At 41.4% G+C, this 16316-nt stretch overlaps 1 pseudogene; it reads left to right on the top strand.

The window, feature by feature from the left end:
* LOC108634560 overlaps positions 1-16316 on the top strand; it is a 131154-nt pseudogene that overhangs the window by 51568 nt on the left and 63270 nt on the right.

Raw genomic sequence — 16316 nt, 5'->3', positions numbered from 1 at the left:
CCTAGGAAGAGGTTATTGTGAAATAAAAGTGAATCAATGTAATATGATATATAGACAGGCTTCGCTATCCATGGATTTCTCACCTGTAGAGGCAACCAGCCAAATTTCCCTCTGCATTTGGTTGAATCCGTGAATGTGAAACCCTCAGATAAAAAGGCACAGTTGTGTTCATCCTTCTAGGCCATTTTATATATGGAATTTGCACATCCTTGGATTTTAGTATCCTTGGGGGCTCCTGTAACCTTTCCACCTTGGGTACTAGGGGATGGCTGCACTTCCTTTTGAGATAAAGTAGAAATCCAGAGAAGCAGTAGGTAAGAGAGGGGGGAGTTGAGGAACAGTGTTCTTGAAGATGAGGCTCTATAGTTGAGTAAGGGGCCTCCCTAGTTTTGTGTCCAGGGAGACAGAGCAAAAAGGGGCACAGGGTTAAGGCCACCCTGGCTGGTCTGGCCTTCCCCCTGAGCATGCCAGGCAGGGGGCATGACGGTGTCATTGGAGCCATGTCCATGGATCCCTGGACCTCCCTGGGTTGGGCGGCGGGCAGGGGGGTAGGGGGGTTGAGGGGAGAGGGTGGCTCTGTTTCCCACAGTGCCTTGCCGACATCTCTCTCTTTCTGTATTTCTAGACCCTTGACCTCTCTGGCTCCAGGGAGATGCCCTCTCCTTTCCTTAGGCTCCAATCTAGGCTCTGGTATGTTGCTCCCTAATGGGTGAATATACTCTTATGTTTTGCCAGGGTAGAGGGGAGCCATGTCCTCAGGGAAAGCCTGAAGGTTTAAGGTCAGTGGTTTTCAAACTGTGGCTCCTTAGGGATAATTCAGGGCACCCTGGGCCAGTCAGTAGAGGTGACAGATGGCTGGGCAAGCAGCTTTGTGGCATTTCTCCAAAGGGATCAGTATTTACCTTATTTGAAAAAAAATTTTTTTTGAGTTTTGAATCAAAGAAGACAGATTCTGTTGCTGACCTTGGGTGGGGTAGAAGATACATTTGGTTTGGGCAGTTCTTCTGCCCTCAGAAATGACTGTAGTAAATGAAACTGTGTGAAACTGTCCCTGAGGTCCCAGCACCCACATTCCTTGGAGGCCTTCAGAGGAAAAAAGCATTTCTAGGTAAGTGATCTTTCCGTAGAAATCTTTCGTCTCAAGGGATAACCTGGCAGCCTGTTTCGGGTGGCACTAACTTCTCTAGTTTTCATCTTCTGTGGAGTTTATGCTGTCTTCTTTCCTAGCCCAGTGGGCTTTCCCTTGTATGCTCTCACACCAGTTTTAGGGCATTCCAAAACAGTTCATCCTCAGAATTCTGTCTTTTTCAGGGTCCTTCAGCTCCAGGATCTTTCTCTTTCCCAGATCATTTTCTTCTGCTGAAAACCAAACTTTTTTTTTTTCCACTTCTGCATATTGAGTACATGGAGGAAGAAATGATGTCCCTTGTTAGGGTGGCTGGAGGTTTCTCAGTGGCAGTGGAACTGGGGTTTAGGTTCAGGAGACATGAAGGGAGAGTGGCATGAGCTGACTTTAGGAGGAGTATGAATAGGAATAGGCATGGAATTATGACTGAATTGCCTGTCAATTGCCTTCTCACTCTCACTAGGGTCTTGTGATTGCATCTTGAGCACACACTGATTTTGGAGCTGAGGCATCTTTCTCATCCCTTCTTCTAGCTTCTCTTTTGACAAAGGCAGAGCAGACCTGAGAGTTCAGCAGCAGCATAGCACCCACCTCAAGTTTCCTGCTACAGTTTGGTTTTCATTATGTTGATTTGTAGCATCACTGTCTGTGTATGGCAGGTATTATGCTTTCCTGCTTTTGGTGATGATTTGAGTTTCTGTTTGCTTTAAGTGCAAAGTGACTTTATAAACATCAGCTGAGGCATACGTAGGGGGATTTTGGATGTTCAAAGCCACCGAGGTGATTGACCTGGGGAAGGGTTCAAGTTGGGAAAACACTGTTGCAGGCAGGGAGCCCTGTTGAAGTTTTGGATTACCAAAGTGATGCCATCACATGGGAAGATGAGGATTGGTGATGCTGTTGGGTATGGAATCTGGTGGGACAAGGAGGCTTGCAAGTAGAAACATGGTTGGGAGATACAGCATCCTCAGTTGTGAGGTGCATGAGTGTCACCGTCTTCATAGACAGGGACTGGGGGCTGGAGTTGACAAGAAGAGGGACACAGGGGACGAAAGTCTCAAGTGAAACAAGGATACTTTATTTGCAGAAACGCATGTTTATATATCTTCAAAAAAATGATTACTCAGCCATTAAAAAGAATGGAATTCCACCCTTGGCAACAAAATGGATCAGTTCAGTCCTCAGTCGTGTCCGACTCTTTGCAACCCCATGAGTCGCAGCATGCCAAGGCTCCGTGTCCATCACCAACTCCCGGAGTTCACTCAGACTCACGTCCATTGAGTCAGTGATACCATCCAGCCATCTCACCCTCTGTTGTCCCCTTCTCCTCCTGCGCCCAATCCCTGCCAGCATAAAAGTCTTTCCCAAGGAGTCAACTCTTTGCATGAGGTGGCCAAAGTACTGGAGTTTCAGCTTCAGCATCATTCCTTCCAAGGAAATCCCAGGGCTGATCTCCTTCAGAATGGATTGATTGGATCTCCTTGCAGTCCAAGGGACTCTCAAGACTCATCTCCAACACCTCAGTTCAAAATGGATAGTCCTTTAAATAAAAGGTCACTGAAGAGAGTCACTGAAGGGAATGCAAGCAAGTGCTCTTTCCCATGATCTCAGTCCTGAGAACTGCATGCAGCCCTGCTCATTCCGGTTTTCCAGGAACTGATAAGGAACATATAGTCCTTGAGAAATAGCACACAAAGCAAGAAAACATACTGGATCCCTTAAAGTTGAACATCCCCTGACAATTCCCCCTTTTTTTAGTTTTTCATAATTGGGGGTGACTGTGTAGGAAAGATATAAGCATCTGAATGCAGAGTTCCAAAGAATAGCAAGAAGAGATAAGAAAGCCTTCTTTAGTGATCAAGACAAAGAAATAGAGGAAAAGAACAGAATGGGAAAGACTAGAGATCTCTTCAAGAAAATTAGAGGTGCCAGGGGAACATTTCTTGCAAAGATGGGCTCGATAAAGGACAGAAATGGTATGGATCTAACACAAGCAGAAGATATTAAGAGAGGTGGCAAAAATACACAAAATAACTGTACAAAAAAGATCTTCATGACCTGGATAATGACGATGGTGTGATCACTCACCTAGAGCCAGACATCCTGGAATGTGAAGTCAAGTGGGCCTTAGAAAGCATCGCTACGAACAAAGCTAGTGGAGGTGATGGAATTCCAGTTGAGCTATTTCAAATCCTGAAAGATGATGCTGTGAAAGTGCTGCACTCAATATGCCAGCAAATTTGGAAAACTCAGTAGTGGCCACAGGACTGGAAAAGGTCAGTTTTCATTCTAACCCCAAAGAAAGGCAATGCCAAAGAATGCTCAAACTACTGCACAATTGCACTCATCTCACATGCTAGTAAAGTAATGCTCAAAATTCTCCAAGCCGCGCTTCAGCACTACGTGAACCGTGAACTTCCTGATGTTCAAGATGGTTTTAGAAAAGGCAGAGGAACCAGAGATCAAATTCCCAACATCCGCTGGATCATGGAAAAAGCAAGAGAGTTCCAGAAAAACATCTATTTCTGTTTTATTGATGATTCCAAAGCCTTTGACTGTGTGGATCACAATAAACTGTGGAAAATTCTGAGAAAGATGGGAATAACAGACCACCTGACCTATCTCTTGAGAAATCTGTATGCAGGTCAGGAAGCAACAGTTAGAACTGGACATGGAACAACAGACTGGTGCCAAATAGGAAAAGGGTTAGGTGTATATTGTCACCCTGCTTATTTAACTTCAATGCAGAGTACATCATGAGAAACGCTGGACTGGAAGAAACACAAGCTGGAATCAGGATTGCTGGGAGAAATATTAATAACCTCAGATATGCAGATGACACCCCCCTTATGGCAGAAAGTGAAGAGGAGCTAAAAAGCCTCTTGATGAAAGTGAAAGAGGAGAGTGAAAAAGGTGGCTTAAATCTCAACATTCAGGAAACGAAGATCATGGCATCCGGTCCCATCACTTCATGGGAAATAGATAGGGAAACAGTGGAAACAGTGTCAAACTTTATTTTTTGGGCTCCAAAGTCACTGCAGATGATGACTGCAGCCATGAAATTAAAAGATGCTTACCTCTTGGAAGAAAAGTTATGAGCAACCTAGATAGCATATTCAAAAGCAGAGACATTACTTTGCCGACTAAGGTCCGTCTAGTTAAGACGATGGTTTTTCCAGTAGTCATGTACGGATGTGAGAGTTGGACTGTGAAGAAGGCACAGCACTGAAGAATTGATGCGTTTGAACTGTGGTGTTGGAGAAGACTCTTGAGAGTGCCTCGGACTGCAAGCAGATCCAACCAGTCCATTCTGAAGGAAATCAGCCCTGGAATTTCTTTAGAAGGGATGATGCTGAAGCCGAAACTCCATTACTTTGGCCACTTCATGCGAAGAGTTGACTCATTGGAAAAGACTCTTATGCTGGCAGGAATTGGGGGCAGGAGGAGAAGGGGACATCAGGGGATGAGATGGCTGGATGGCATCACTGACTCGATGGACGTGAGTCTGAGTGGACTCCGGGAGTTGGTGATGGACAGGGAGGCCTGGCGTGCAGCGATTCATGTGGTCGCAAAGAGTCAGACATGACTGAGTGACTGAACTGAACTGAACTGTAGATACTTTCGTGAAAAAGGCCCTGACCAATTGAGTTTGTTTAGTTTGAACTATTTTAGTTGAAAGGCATCAGTATACTGCAACTATAATCACCAGGATAATTATCAGCGTTATAGCTCCAGATAAAATACTGTATATAATTATTTGAAACCATCTTTTGGGTCTAGCCCAGATAATTGATCAGCTAGCTGTTTGGCTAAGGTTTCCAAATTGTTGGAATAGGGTAGACTCTTAGAGAAAGTTTCAAAGATTTTCATTTGCAACAATTGTACTTTTAAGGAAGCATTATGTATATCTTGTAAATGAAATTTGATTTGTTCCTAATTATAAGCACTGTGGTTGAACCCAAGAGGAGCAATGGAAAATTGTGTAGAATTCCAATGACATTTTAATAATACTTGTTTTTATCAGTCTATTAATTGATCTCCAATCCATTGGATGGCTATTTCTAATTTCTTTATTTTACCCTGAAGTTTCTCATCTGTCGGAGCCTGGGTGGCCCACATAGGATGAGCATCTTTAGTCCAATTTTGAATAAAGTTTTGTGTTTGAAATGAAGTTTGTAAAGTGACATCTGCAACAGCGGCAGTGGTGCAAATGGCTGTTAGTTCCCAAATGCCAAGAATTTACCATCCAGTGAATTGCTTATATCGTCAGAGTAATTTAATGAGTAACTGGGAGGCAGGCCCTTCCATGGGACCTTCTTCGGAGGGTCGTTGGAGATCCACTGGCAACCACAGACTATGTTGAGATCGAAGAATCAAAAGGGATTTGTTTTTTAGAGAAATAGAGGAGTTAAGGCAAGTAAACAATTTGCAATCTGTACAAGTCACAGACCATAAAGTCTTATTAAATTGTAAGTTTCCTATGGCTGTAGCAAAAGGAAGGGGAACACAAGCTTGTATAAAATATGAATGATTATAACGGAAGGAATAGTTACTATGACTATGACTGGTCTCTGTGAAATATCCAGTCCAAGTTCAAAGTTTTTCAGTACTTGCCACAAGTTTCCAGGTGTCCCATTGGTTAGACCCGATTCATTTATTGAGGACGATTTGAGGGCAAGGAGGTGCCATTCCACTATCAAGCCAGCCAAGGAGTCCTTTGTCATGGAAGTGTTCCATTGAACTGTTGGTAATCTTCCATGTTACTTGAGTAACATTATCACACATAGTACTATTAATATCATCTGAGCAGTTAGATAGCCACATACCATGGAGTCGCCAATCAACAATGGTGTAATTGGCCACAAACATTAATTTTCCTGATTTAGCTTGACATCTATTCCAATAAACAGGAGTATATTTAAAGTCCTTATAAGTAAACCTCTTAAATTCCAACTTTTCTCTTTTTCTTGGAGTTTTGGTAGTGTTGACATGGTTTGCATAAAAGGGCAGGGCAGTAAACAGTCCAAGCAATGTGTGGAAGTTATTTTTTGGAGGCAAGACAAAAGCCCACGTTTGTTGACTAACATTAATACATAATTCTGCTGGGTCCAAGTACAAAGGAAGGATGTTATAGCCTAGAGAAATGTTAATTAGTCTTCCTTCTCCCTCAGGGTGCGAGGGCCCCTCCAAGCTCCAAGGAGGAGGCATGTATACTGAGTCATTAGTGGCTATGATCGGTCCTATATCTGTCCATTCTACAACCTGCAATAAAGGGGGGTTAGGTGTATAACCCAATTAAGTGTGATTAATCAAGTCAGCCTGAGCAGGGGAAGCAAAAGCAAGCAAAGCAAGCATAGTTACAAAAATATTCTCAGGATTCCATGGCGTTTCCTGTTGAGAAATCAGATTTTCAGCTTAATTAGTAAGATTTTTAACCTGTCCCCAAGTAGGGAGATCATAAGTTTGATGACGTCGAGTGTAGCGTTTCTTGGAAATCTTTAAAGCCGCCATGGCTTGTACTGGAAACTCCTCCTCCCAGGGATTTTGCCTTTTCCTCTGTGTCTTGAACACTGGTGGCTCCCCGGGGGTGGATCTTCCGAAGAGGGAGCCAACTGACTTGGTTGGATCCATCTGGAGAAATACAAGCATACCCTTTTCCCTGTAATATTAATTTTCCAGATTTCCATTATTTAGTCAGCCCATCTTGCTACCAAATGGGCAGAGGAAGAGAAGTGTCCTTCAGTCCTTCAGCAGAAATGTTTTTCTGCTTTTGTCAAAATATCTCCTTGCGGTAAATTTAAAAAATTTAAAACAAACAATGCTTTATTAACAGTAGTTATAGGATTAGAGAATATATTGCGTTGGAATCTAGTAAATCCTGCTCTGGATAAGGAAGATAAAAATGTTCCTGTATATTTCCCCTTTTTAATTTTTTTTATTTGTAGTTTCAGTATACGATGTGCTCGTTCAACAATGTCTTGTACTTGTGGATTATGAGGAATGTTTGTAATAGGTTTAATAGAAAATGATTGGAGGAGTAGTTTGAATCGTCTAGAAATACAGGCAGGGCCATTGTCTGTTTTAAAAGAATTAAGTGTTTTCATTATAGCAAAAGAAGCTAACAGGTAGGTTATAACATGTTGTGTAGCCTCACCTTGAAGAGGTGTGGCCCATATAAAAGAGGAATTTGTATCGACTGAGATATGTAAGAAGGAAAAGGGAGAAAGTTCAGGACAATGAGTTACATCGACTTGCCATAGTTTATTAGCTTGTAATCTTTGAGGGTTAATACCTTATTTAATAGTTCAAAGACATAAGGGCCTACAACAAAGACAATTATTATTTTTTTTAGCATGGCAGTATGGAACTTTCCAAATTTGTTGTAATGAACCAGCATTATTGTGTAATAGAGCATACTTTGCAGGAGTAGTAAAAGAGACAAGTGTATCAGCTTGTTCATTGACATAAGCCATAGGGCCAGGAAGACAAGAATGTGCGCGAAAATGGGTAATATAAATGGGTAAATATAAATGGAAGTGTGGTTTTTTGATAAGAGATTGTAGTCTGAGAAAAAGTTATTCAATAATAGACTGATTAGGATTTATGTATTTTATAAATTTTATGAATTTTATATATCATAATATAAAAACAATATAAAGAATCAGAAACTATGTTCATAAGTTCAGGATGTAGGTGAATAACCTGAATGAGAGTATATAACTTATTTGTTGGGCAGAGTGAGATTTAGTATTAAAAAACTTTATATTCTTTGAGAGACCAGAATGAGGCTTTAACATTTTTTGTCCCATCTATGTAAAAAACATCAGCTTGAGGTATAAGTTGTGATGTGACGATGTGAGAGATAGTAAATTTAGTATTTTTGAAGAAATTTCAAAGTTTGTTCCAAGGATAAGGAAATGAAAAATTTTCCAACTGTTTTAAAAAAGCTATTTGGAAGTCAGTAGAAGTTTGTATTTCACATTGAGGTTTACTATAATTTTATGAGGATCAGAGCCAATTAGAGCTCTAGTTTTGTTTTTTATTGTTGATAATTATTAGAGCAATCAAATCAAGATAGGGTGTAAGTGACCTTTCTCTCTAAAACTGGGTATATATCCATTTCATTGGGTGTTTTTGTAGGGCAAGAAGTCTTGTAGGGGAATGGAGAGAGGGGAGTATAAATAACTCTAGAGGTAAGAAAGTGAAGTCACTTGGTCATGTCTGACTCTTTGCGACCTCATGGACTGTGGCCCACCAGGCTCCTCCATTCGTGGAATTTTCTAGGCAAGAGCACTGGAGTGGGTTGCCATTTCCTTCTCCCAAAACAAAGACACTGCAAATAGCAGAGGATAAGAAATTGTTTTTTCAATTTATTTTGTACTAAGCAGAGTTTTTTCTCGTGTCTCTTGGGAGAGTGAACGAGGGCTATTTAAATCAGGATCTCCTTTTAAAGTGTTAAATACGTCAGCTCTTAACTTGTAATGTCCAAAGAAGTTCTAATCCAGTTTATATCGCCTAAATGTTATTGAAAATCATTTAAGGTTGATAACTTATCAACACGAATCTGTGTCAGATGGGGAGTAATCTGTTTTCTATTAACAATAAATCTCAAGTAATGGTAAGGTGTAGAGGTTTGAATCATTTTAGGGGCAATGATTAATCTATACTCTTTAAAGTATTGTTGAGCTACGTCAAACATCTGTTGAGTTTTTAAAATAGAAGGAGCTGAAAACAATATATCATCTATATGCTGAATAACAAGGTTAGGAAATTGCTTTTTCGCAGGTTTAAGAGCTTTGGCTACATAATGTTGACACATGGTGAGAGAATTCATCATTTTTTGAGGCAATATAGTCTATGGATATCGTTTGCAAGGCATGATATGTTTAGGATAAGGGAGAAAGCAAATCTCTCTCAGTCTAGAGGATTTAATGGTATAGTGAAAAAGCAGTCTTGTAAATCTATAATAATAATATGTCAGTTTTGAGGAATAGTGGTAGGTGATGGAATTTTTGGTTATAACGTACCTATAGGTTTTATGGATGTATTAACCTTTTGAAGGTCTGTTAAAAGACACCGCTTGTTAGACTTCTTTAAATCACAAAATTGGGAGAATTTTAAGGGGAACAAAAATTTTAAATATGTTTTAATTTGAATTGTGTATCTATATGTTTTTTGGTAGCCTCTAATTTTTCTTTTGTAAGGGGACACTGCCCTGTCTAAATAGGCTCATCATTTTTTCAAATTATTTTAATAATTGTATAGTTTATTAAATGAGCAGTGGCCCCTAGGAAAAGTGTGGAATATATATTTGAGTTTGTCATTGTATAAGTAAATTTCTTTCTATTAAATTAAGGGGTGTATCAATCACATAAGGTTGTAATGCTGTAGTCTGGCCTTTTGCCTCTCATATGGATATATTTGGACACTTTGATAAACCTCTCATACTTTGGTTTGAGATATTTTTGCATTTTGGCAAGAAATTTTTTGTAAAGGCCGAGATTTGGGTCATACATATTTGGAAATACTGGTAGTATCAGAGCTAGTATCAAGAAAACCAGAAAATCTTTTGTCAGTAATCTTGTTATTTATATTTGGTCGTGTATATTTAGATATTATTGATGCTCATAAAGATTGTTTTTATCTGTATTGCCAAATCCACCCATCTGTATATCATTAGAGGAGTTAGTAGAAATGCAATGTAAAAGAAGTAATTGAGCAATTTTGTCCCCCTCTTTGAATTGTCATAGTATCTGAGATGACATCATAATTTGAATTTTTTCATATAATCTGAAACAATTATTTTAGGATGAATAGTCATTTTCTTAGAAGTCAGACTAGATCAGCCAAGTATATGACTGAAGATTTGTGGGGGTAAGGGTCTATAAAGTCTGGTAGGTATTTTATTTTATTTTTCTTTTTTTAATTTTTTTACTTTACAATACGGTATTACATTTGCCATACATTGACATGAATCCACCACAGGTGTACATGAATTCCCAACCCTGAACCCCCCTCCCACCACCCTCCTCATATCATCTCTCTGGGTCATCCCCGTGCACCAGCCCCAAGCATCCTGTATCCTGTATCGAACCTAGACTAGCGATTTGTTTCTTACATGATAGTATACATGTTTCAATGCCATTCTCCCAAATCATCCTACCCTCTCCCTCTCCCTCAGAGTCCAAAAGTCTGTTCTTTACATCTGTGTCTCTTTTGCTGTCTCACATACAGGGTTATCATTACCATCTTTCTAAATTCCATATATATATGTGTTAGTATACTGTATTGGTGGGTTTTTTTTTCCTGGCTTACTTCACTCTATAATCACTCCAGTTTCATCTACCTCATTAAAACTGATTCAGATGTATTCTTTTTAATGGCTGAGTAGTACTCCATTGTGTATATGTACCACAGCTTTCTTATCCATTCATCTGCTGATGGACATCTAGGTTGCTTCCATGTCCTGGCTATTATAAACAGTGTTGCAATGAACATTGGGGAACACATGTCTCTTTCAATTCTTGTTTCCTCAGTGTGTATGCCCAGCAGTGGGATTGCTGGGTCATAAAGCAGTTCTATTTCTAGTTTTTTAAGGAACCTCCACACTGTTCTCCATAGTGGCTGTACTAGTTTGCATTCCCACCAACAGTGTAAGAGGGTTGGTTCCCTTTTCTCCACACCCTCTCCAGCATTTATTGCTTGTGGACTTTCGGATCACAGCCATTCTGACTGGTGTGAAATGGTACCTCATTGTGGTCTTGATTTGCATTTCTCTGATAATGAGTGATGTTGAGCATCTTTTCATGTTTTTGTTAGCCATCCATTTGTCTTTGGAGAAATGTCTGTTTAGTGCTTTGGCCCATTTTTTGATTGGGCCATATATTTTTCTGGACTTGAGCTGCATAAGTTGCTTGTATGTTTTTGAGATGACTTGTTTGTCAGTTGCTTCATTTGCTATTATTTTCTTCCATTCCAAAGGCTGGTAGGTATTTTACAAGGAACTGTTTGAAGAAAAAGAACATCATTTAGGGCTGGATTATCAATGGCAGCACTGCCTGGATGTTGAAGGTTTGAGGGAAAAGATGGAGTTTGTCCCTGGTTTTTGTTGATGAGGACCCAGGGAGTCCCCATCTTTGACTTTTTCGAAATAGGGTTTCTTTCAACATCATATTTAGATTGACATTTTTTAGCCCAATGTATCTCTTTATGACATTGCAGGCAGAGTCTTGGAGGTTTTGTAGTAGTTATAATGTGTGTGTGTATGTGTGTGTGTGTGTGTGAGGGCAATTTTTTTTTTAATGGCTCTATTCCCACAAAAAAACTTCTTTCATTTTCCTTTTCAAAGACAGTAGCCACTGTTTTAGCTAACATTTGTATTTTCTGAGTTTCTGATCCTAAGCTGTGACAAGCCTACAAATAATCAATAATGTTTCTGGTCTCACTAATCAGAGCGGTGGCTCTCTGACATTTTTTATTTGCATTTTTATATGCAAGCTTTTTTTTTTTTAATTGCACTCTGGCCTCTTCTGACAACACTACGGGAGTAGCAAATCTCAGCCCAGCATGTTCTGGCATGGCCTTACTGTCCTCTAGGATGCATCCAAAAGTTTCTCCTGACTCCTGGGCATCAGCACCTGGCCTGTCACCGGACGCTTGGCTGCAGAGGTGGTGGTTCCCTATCCATTTCTCTACTGTTGGCCCTCGGCAGCTTCACTTTGGTGACTAGTTAGACCCTATGGCCTCTCAGTTTACCTGGTTGGTGGCTCCCTTTTCAGACCTCACTTCTCAACCTCCTCCCACAGCTGACCTATGAGGCCTATTAATAATTCCCTAATAAATTGTGCATGCATGTGTGTGTCCTAAGTCGCTTCAGTCATATTTGACTCTGTGCTCTCCCTATGGGCTATAGCCCGCCAAGCTTATCTGGCCATAGGATTCTCCAGGAAAGAATACTGCATTGGGTTGCCATGTCTATCCTCCTCCAGGGAATCTTCTCCACACAGGGATTGAACTCGCATCTTTTGCATCTTCTGCACGCAGCTTCTTCATACCATACCCCAAATTACCATACCCCAAACACATGGGCTGGATCTAGCTGCTTCCCTGATTGCCTGAGACTGATTGTCCTTCAGTCACTGCTGCCATTGCTAAGTCGCTTCATGTCCAACTCTCTGTGATGCCATAGACGGCAGCCCACCAGCGCCGCCCCCCCCCCCCGGTCCCTGGGATTCTCCAGGCAAGAACACTGGAGTGGGTTGCCATTTCCATCTCCAATGCATAAAAGGGAAAAGTGAAAGTGAAGTCACTCAGTTGTGTCCAACTCTTAGTGATCCCATGGACTGCAGCCTACCAGGCTCCTCTGTCCATGGGATTTTCCAGGCAAGAGTACTGGAGTGGGGTGCCATTGCCTTCTCCACCTTCAGTCACTAAGTCTTTCCAATTCTTTGCAATCCAGTGGACTGCAATACCTCAGCCTCCTCTCTCCTTCAATTTGTCCCTGAGTTTGTTCAAATTTCCTGGGGTATGACTGATAACAGTATGAGTATTTACAGAATCACAGGAGGGCTGAGGAAGCCATACTGTAGGACTGGGCCCCAAGGGAACACTGCCACAGGATCAGCAGGCCCTACTCATTTGCAGGCCAGTGTCCTCTGCCCAGCCCTTTTTCCTTTGTTAACTCTGCATAAGTACAGGTGTCTCGTGGACACAGCTGATGAGTGGGCCCTTAAAGGCTTCAGATCCCTGGCTGCAAACGAGTCTGGGAAATGGAATTTTCAGCTCTCTGGCCTCTTCAGTTCAGAAGGGTGAGCAGCAAGAGGAATGGTTGGATGTTGAAAAGCCAGTTCTCACCCAGACATGTGCCTGGGAATCGAATCTTTGATGTTGCCACCTGGCCCAGGGCTTCCTTTACAGGCCATGATGTTAACAGGAGACAATTACATGTTTTCCTACTTTTTAATCTATAAACTTCAAAGAACCCTCGAGGCCCTGTCAGGCTGGTACCTGTCCTTCTCAGCGCTAGTTCAAAACAAAACAAAGCTGAAACTATGGTGTAATAACTCTGCAGCGGGTGTGAGATTGCATATTGGGGCGTGGCTTTCAGGACTGGGCTTATTTTAGGGACTGCATGACATTTATCCACATTCAGAAGTTTTAGCAAGGCATTGCAAAGAAGTTAAAGACAAAAACCGTTTAGGACAATGTCCCTGAATGCCTAATATTTCCTACCAGTGCTTCAGGACCAGGGGTGGTGGCTTTAGCTCTAACCTGTCCTTGAGTGAAGAGTGCAGAGATAGTCATGAATCAGTTAGTAAACTGAACTGTGGATGGTTGACTGAATGGTCATTCTCTGGAAACTTGCCATGACTTGTGTCCCAGTCTCTTTATGGCTTTCACTTGAGCCCTAAAGTCTAGGTGCTATTAGATTTGAGTGCACACTTGACTGTGTTGTTTATAGTTTTCTTCCACTGAATATCAATGCATGTGAAACTTTGCAGATTAGTGATGAATTCATGAGCATTCTGGCTCAATCACCCTGAGCTGCATTTGCTTCCTGTTCTCTGGATGTGTTCATATTTTCTCTGTATAGAATGAAGCCTGGGTGTCTCCACTGTGTTTGCCCATGAATGTGAGTTGAATTTTCCTCCTGTAGATCTGCCTATGCCTCCTGTCTTCTTTCATGATGCACACATGCTTTGCCATTAGGCACAGCTCTGCTGCCATAGCTGTCTGAGTTCTTGCACATCCCTATTCAACATACATGCATTGTGTTGCTCGTATTCACTCATTTTTTTTTTTTAAGTTTGTTGATCTTTGTTAGATTGCATGTGAATTCCTGGATCAAGTGCTTCCAACATCTTGAATTGGACTTTTTAAAAAGAGTTCCATGATATTTGTGCACAGCAAGGAATGTTTACAGCAGGAATAGTTAATGGTGACCCACATGTGGAAACAAGAACCCATCAGTTCAGCTCAGTTCAGTTCAGCCGCTCAGTCGTGTCCGGCTCTTTGCGACTACATGAATCCAGTATGCCAGGCCTCCCTGTCCATTACCATCTCCCGGAGTTCACACAGACTCATGTCCATCGAGTCCGTGATGCCATGCAGCCATCTCAGTAATGCCCGATGGGCAAGAATATCACTTGCTGAAGTGAGAATATTGATTAGTATCACAGAGGGCGAAGATATTGCAGCAATGCATCTGTCAGGAAATTTTTTATCTATCAGAAAAGATTTGGGTTGACTGGTTAAGTGTTCTATAAACACTGCTGCAGGATTGAAATACACTGACTTTTACCCCTACAAATGTATTCTTGCATTGATCATTAAACTGACATTACCCATGCAGAATTTTTTCATGATTGTCAGTGAATTATTACCCAGGTGAGAGGAATTGGGGCTTGCCTTTCTGTAAAGAGAAAGTTGTTAAGGAATTCTTGTCCCAGGGAAAAGGCATGCATGATCAATTTCAAGTTCAAAGTCCCCTGCTATTTCTGTGTCGTTTCTGGAAGGAAAGCACAGGGAATGGAATCACACCAACCTGATTGGCACTGTGAACCAGTCCAAGGTGACAGAAGTAGAGAACACAGGCATATGTCACTCAACTGTCCCCAGTGAGGACTTTGAACCCTGCCAAGCTCATTGCACGTCAATCACCCTTATAAGCAAGTACCATTCATCCTCCAGGATATATCATAGAAGTAGAAGAGGGCACTGACTTGATCAGGTAGCGAGTGAAAAAAATTAACTGGGACAAAAAACAGGGATGCTTCCAAAATCCATAATACTGGACAACTAAACCAATGTTTCCCCATGTGTGCAAGTTTCATTTCAGAATTGTGTCTGTGTGTGTGTGTGTGTGCGCGCGCACCCACACACACACACACACACGTGCACTGGAATAAATGTGCGTGTGAGCTCTCTGAACTGGCTGGCAGGGAGATGGAAGAATGGACACTGAACACATGAAAGAGCTTGTGTAAGGTACAAAGATCTTGGGGCAGCAGAAGCACTGACATCCTGGCCAATGGCCCAGGGATCTCACCAGTGGAGCAAGCTGTACGTGTTAACAGGCATGTAAGTGTAAACGTGGATCCCTGAGCAGAAAGGTGAGGCAGGCAAAAAGCACCTGGGGGAAGTCCAGGAGGATGCCAAGGATCAGAGAAACAGAGTGGGCCAGATTCCCAGGCACAGAAGAGGGGTTATGCACAGCCCCTAAGACACCTGACTTTTGTTTGGAATGCAGTTATCCATATTGCATCTTTTATGCAGAGCACAAAATATTATCTATTGTCTGGTGGGTCAGCTGCTATAGAATCTGTCTGCCATGTGGGAGACCTGGGTTTGATCCAAGGGCTTGGGAAATCCTCTGGAGAAGGGAAAGTCCATCCCCTCAAAAGCCCACCCCTGCCAGTATTCTGGCCTGGAGAATTCCACGAATTGTATAGTCTGTGGGGTCACAAAGAGTTGGACATGACTGAGTGACTCCACCTCACTTAAGTTTTTTTTTTTTTTGAAATATTTAAAATGTATTTTTAATATTAAGACAACAGAGAATTATTAAACATTTGCTTCAACATCCGCTAGATCATGAAAAAAGCAAGAGAATTCCAGAAAAACATCTATTTCTGCTTTATTGACTATGCCAAAGCCTTTGACTGTGTGAATCACAATAAACTGTGGATAATTCTTCAAGAGATGGGAATACCAGACCACCTGACCTGCCTCTTGAGAAATCTGTATGCAGGTCAGAAGCAACAGTTAGAACTGGACATGGAACAACACACTGGTTCCAAATAGGAAAAGGAGTACATCAAAGCTATATATTGTCACCCTGCTTATTTAACTTGTATGCAGAGTACATCGTGAGAAATGCTGGAATGGAAGAAGCACAAGCTGGAATCAAGATTGCTGGGAGAAATATCAATAACCTCAGATATGCAGATGACACCACCCTTATGGCAGAAAGTGAAGAGGAACTGAAAAGCCTCTTGATGAAAGTGAAAGAAGAGAGTGAAAAAGTTGGCTTAAGGCTCAACATTCAGAAAATGAAGATCATGGCATCCGGTCTCATCACTTCATGGGAAATAGATGGGGAAACAGTGGAAACAACATCAGACTTTATATTTTTGGGCTCCAAAATCACTGCAGATGGTGACTGCAGCCATGAAATTAAAAGATGCTTACT

This window comes from Capra hircus, unplaced genomic scaffold (assembly GCF_001704415.2).
Source record: "Capra hircus breed San Clemente unplaced genomic scaffold, ASM170441v1, whole genome shotgun sequence".
NCBI classification, from domain to species: domain Eukaryota; kingdom Metazoa; phylum Chordata; class Mammalia; order Artiodactyla; family Bovidae; genus Capra; species Capra hircus.
This window is presented reverse-complemented; position numbering and strand designations above follow the sequence as displayed.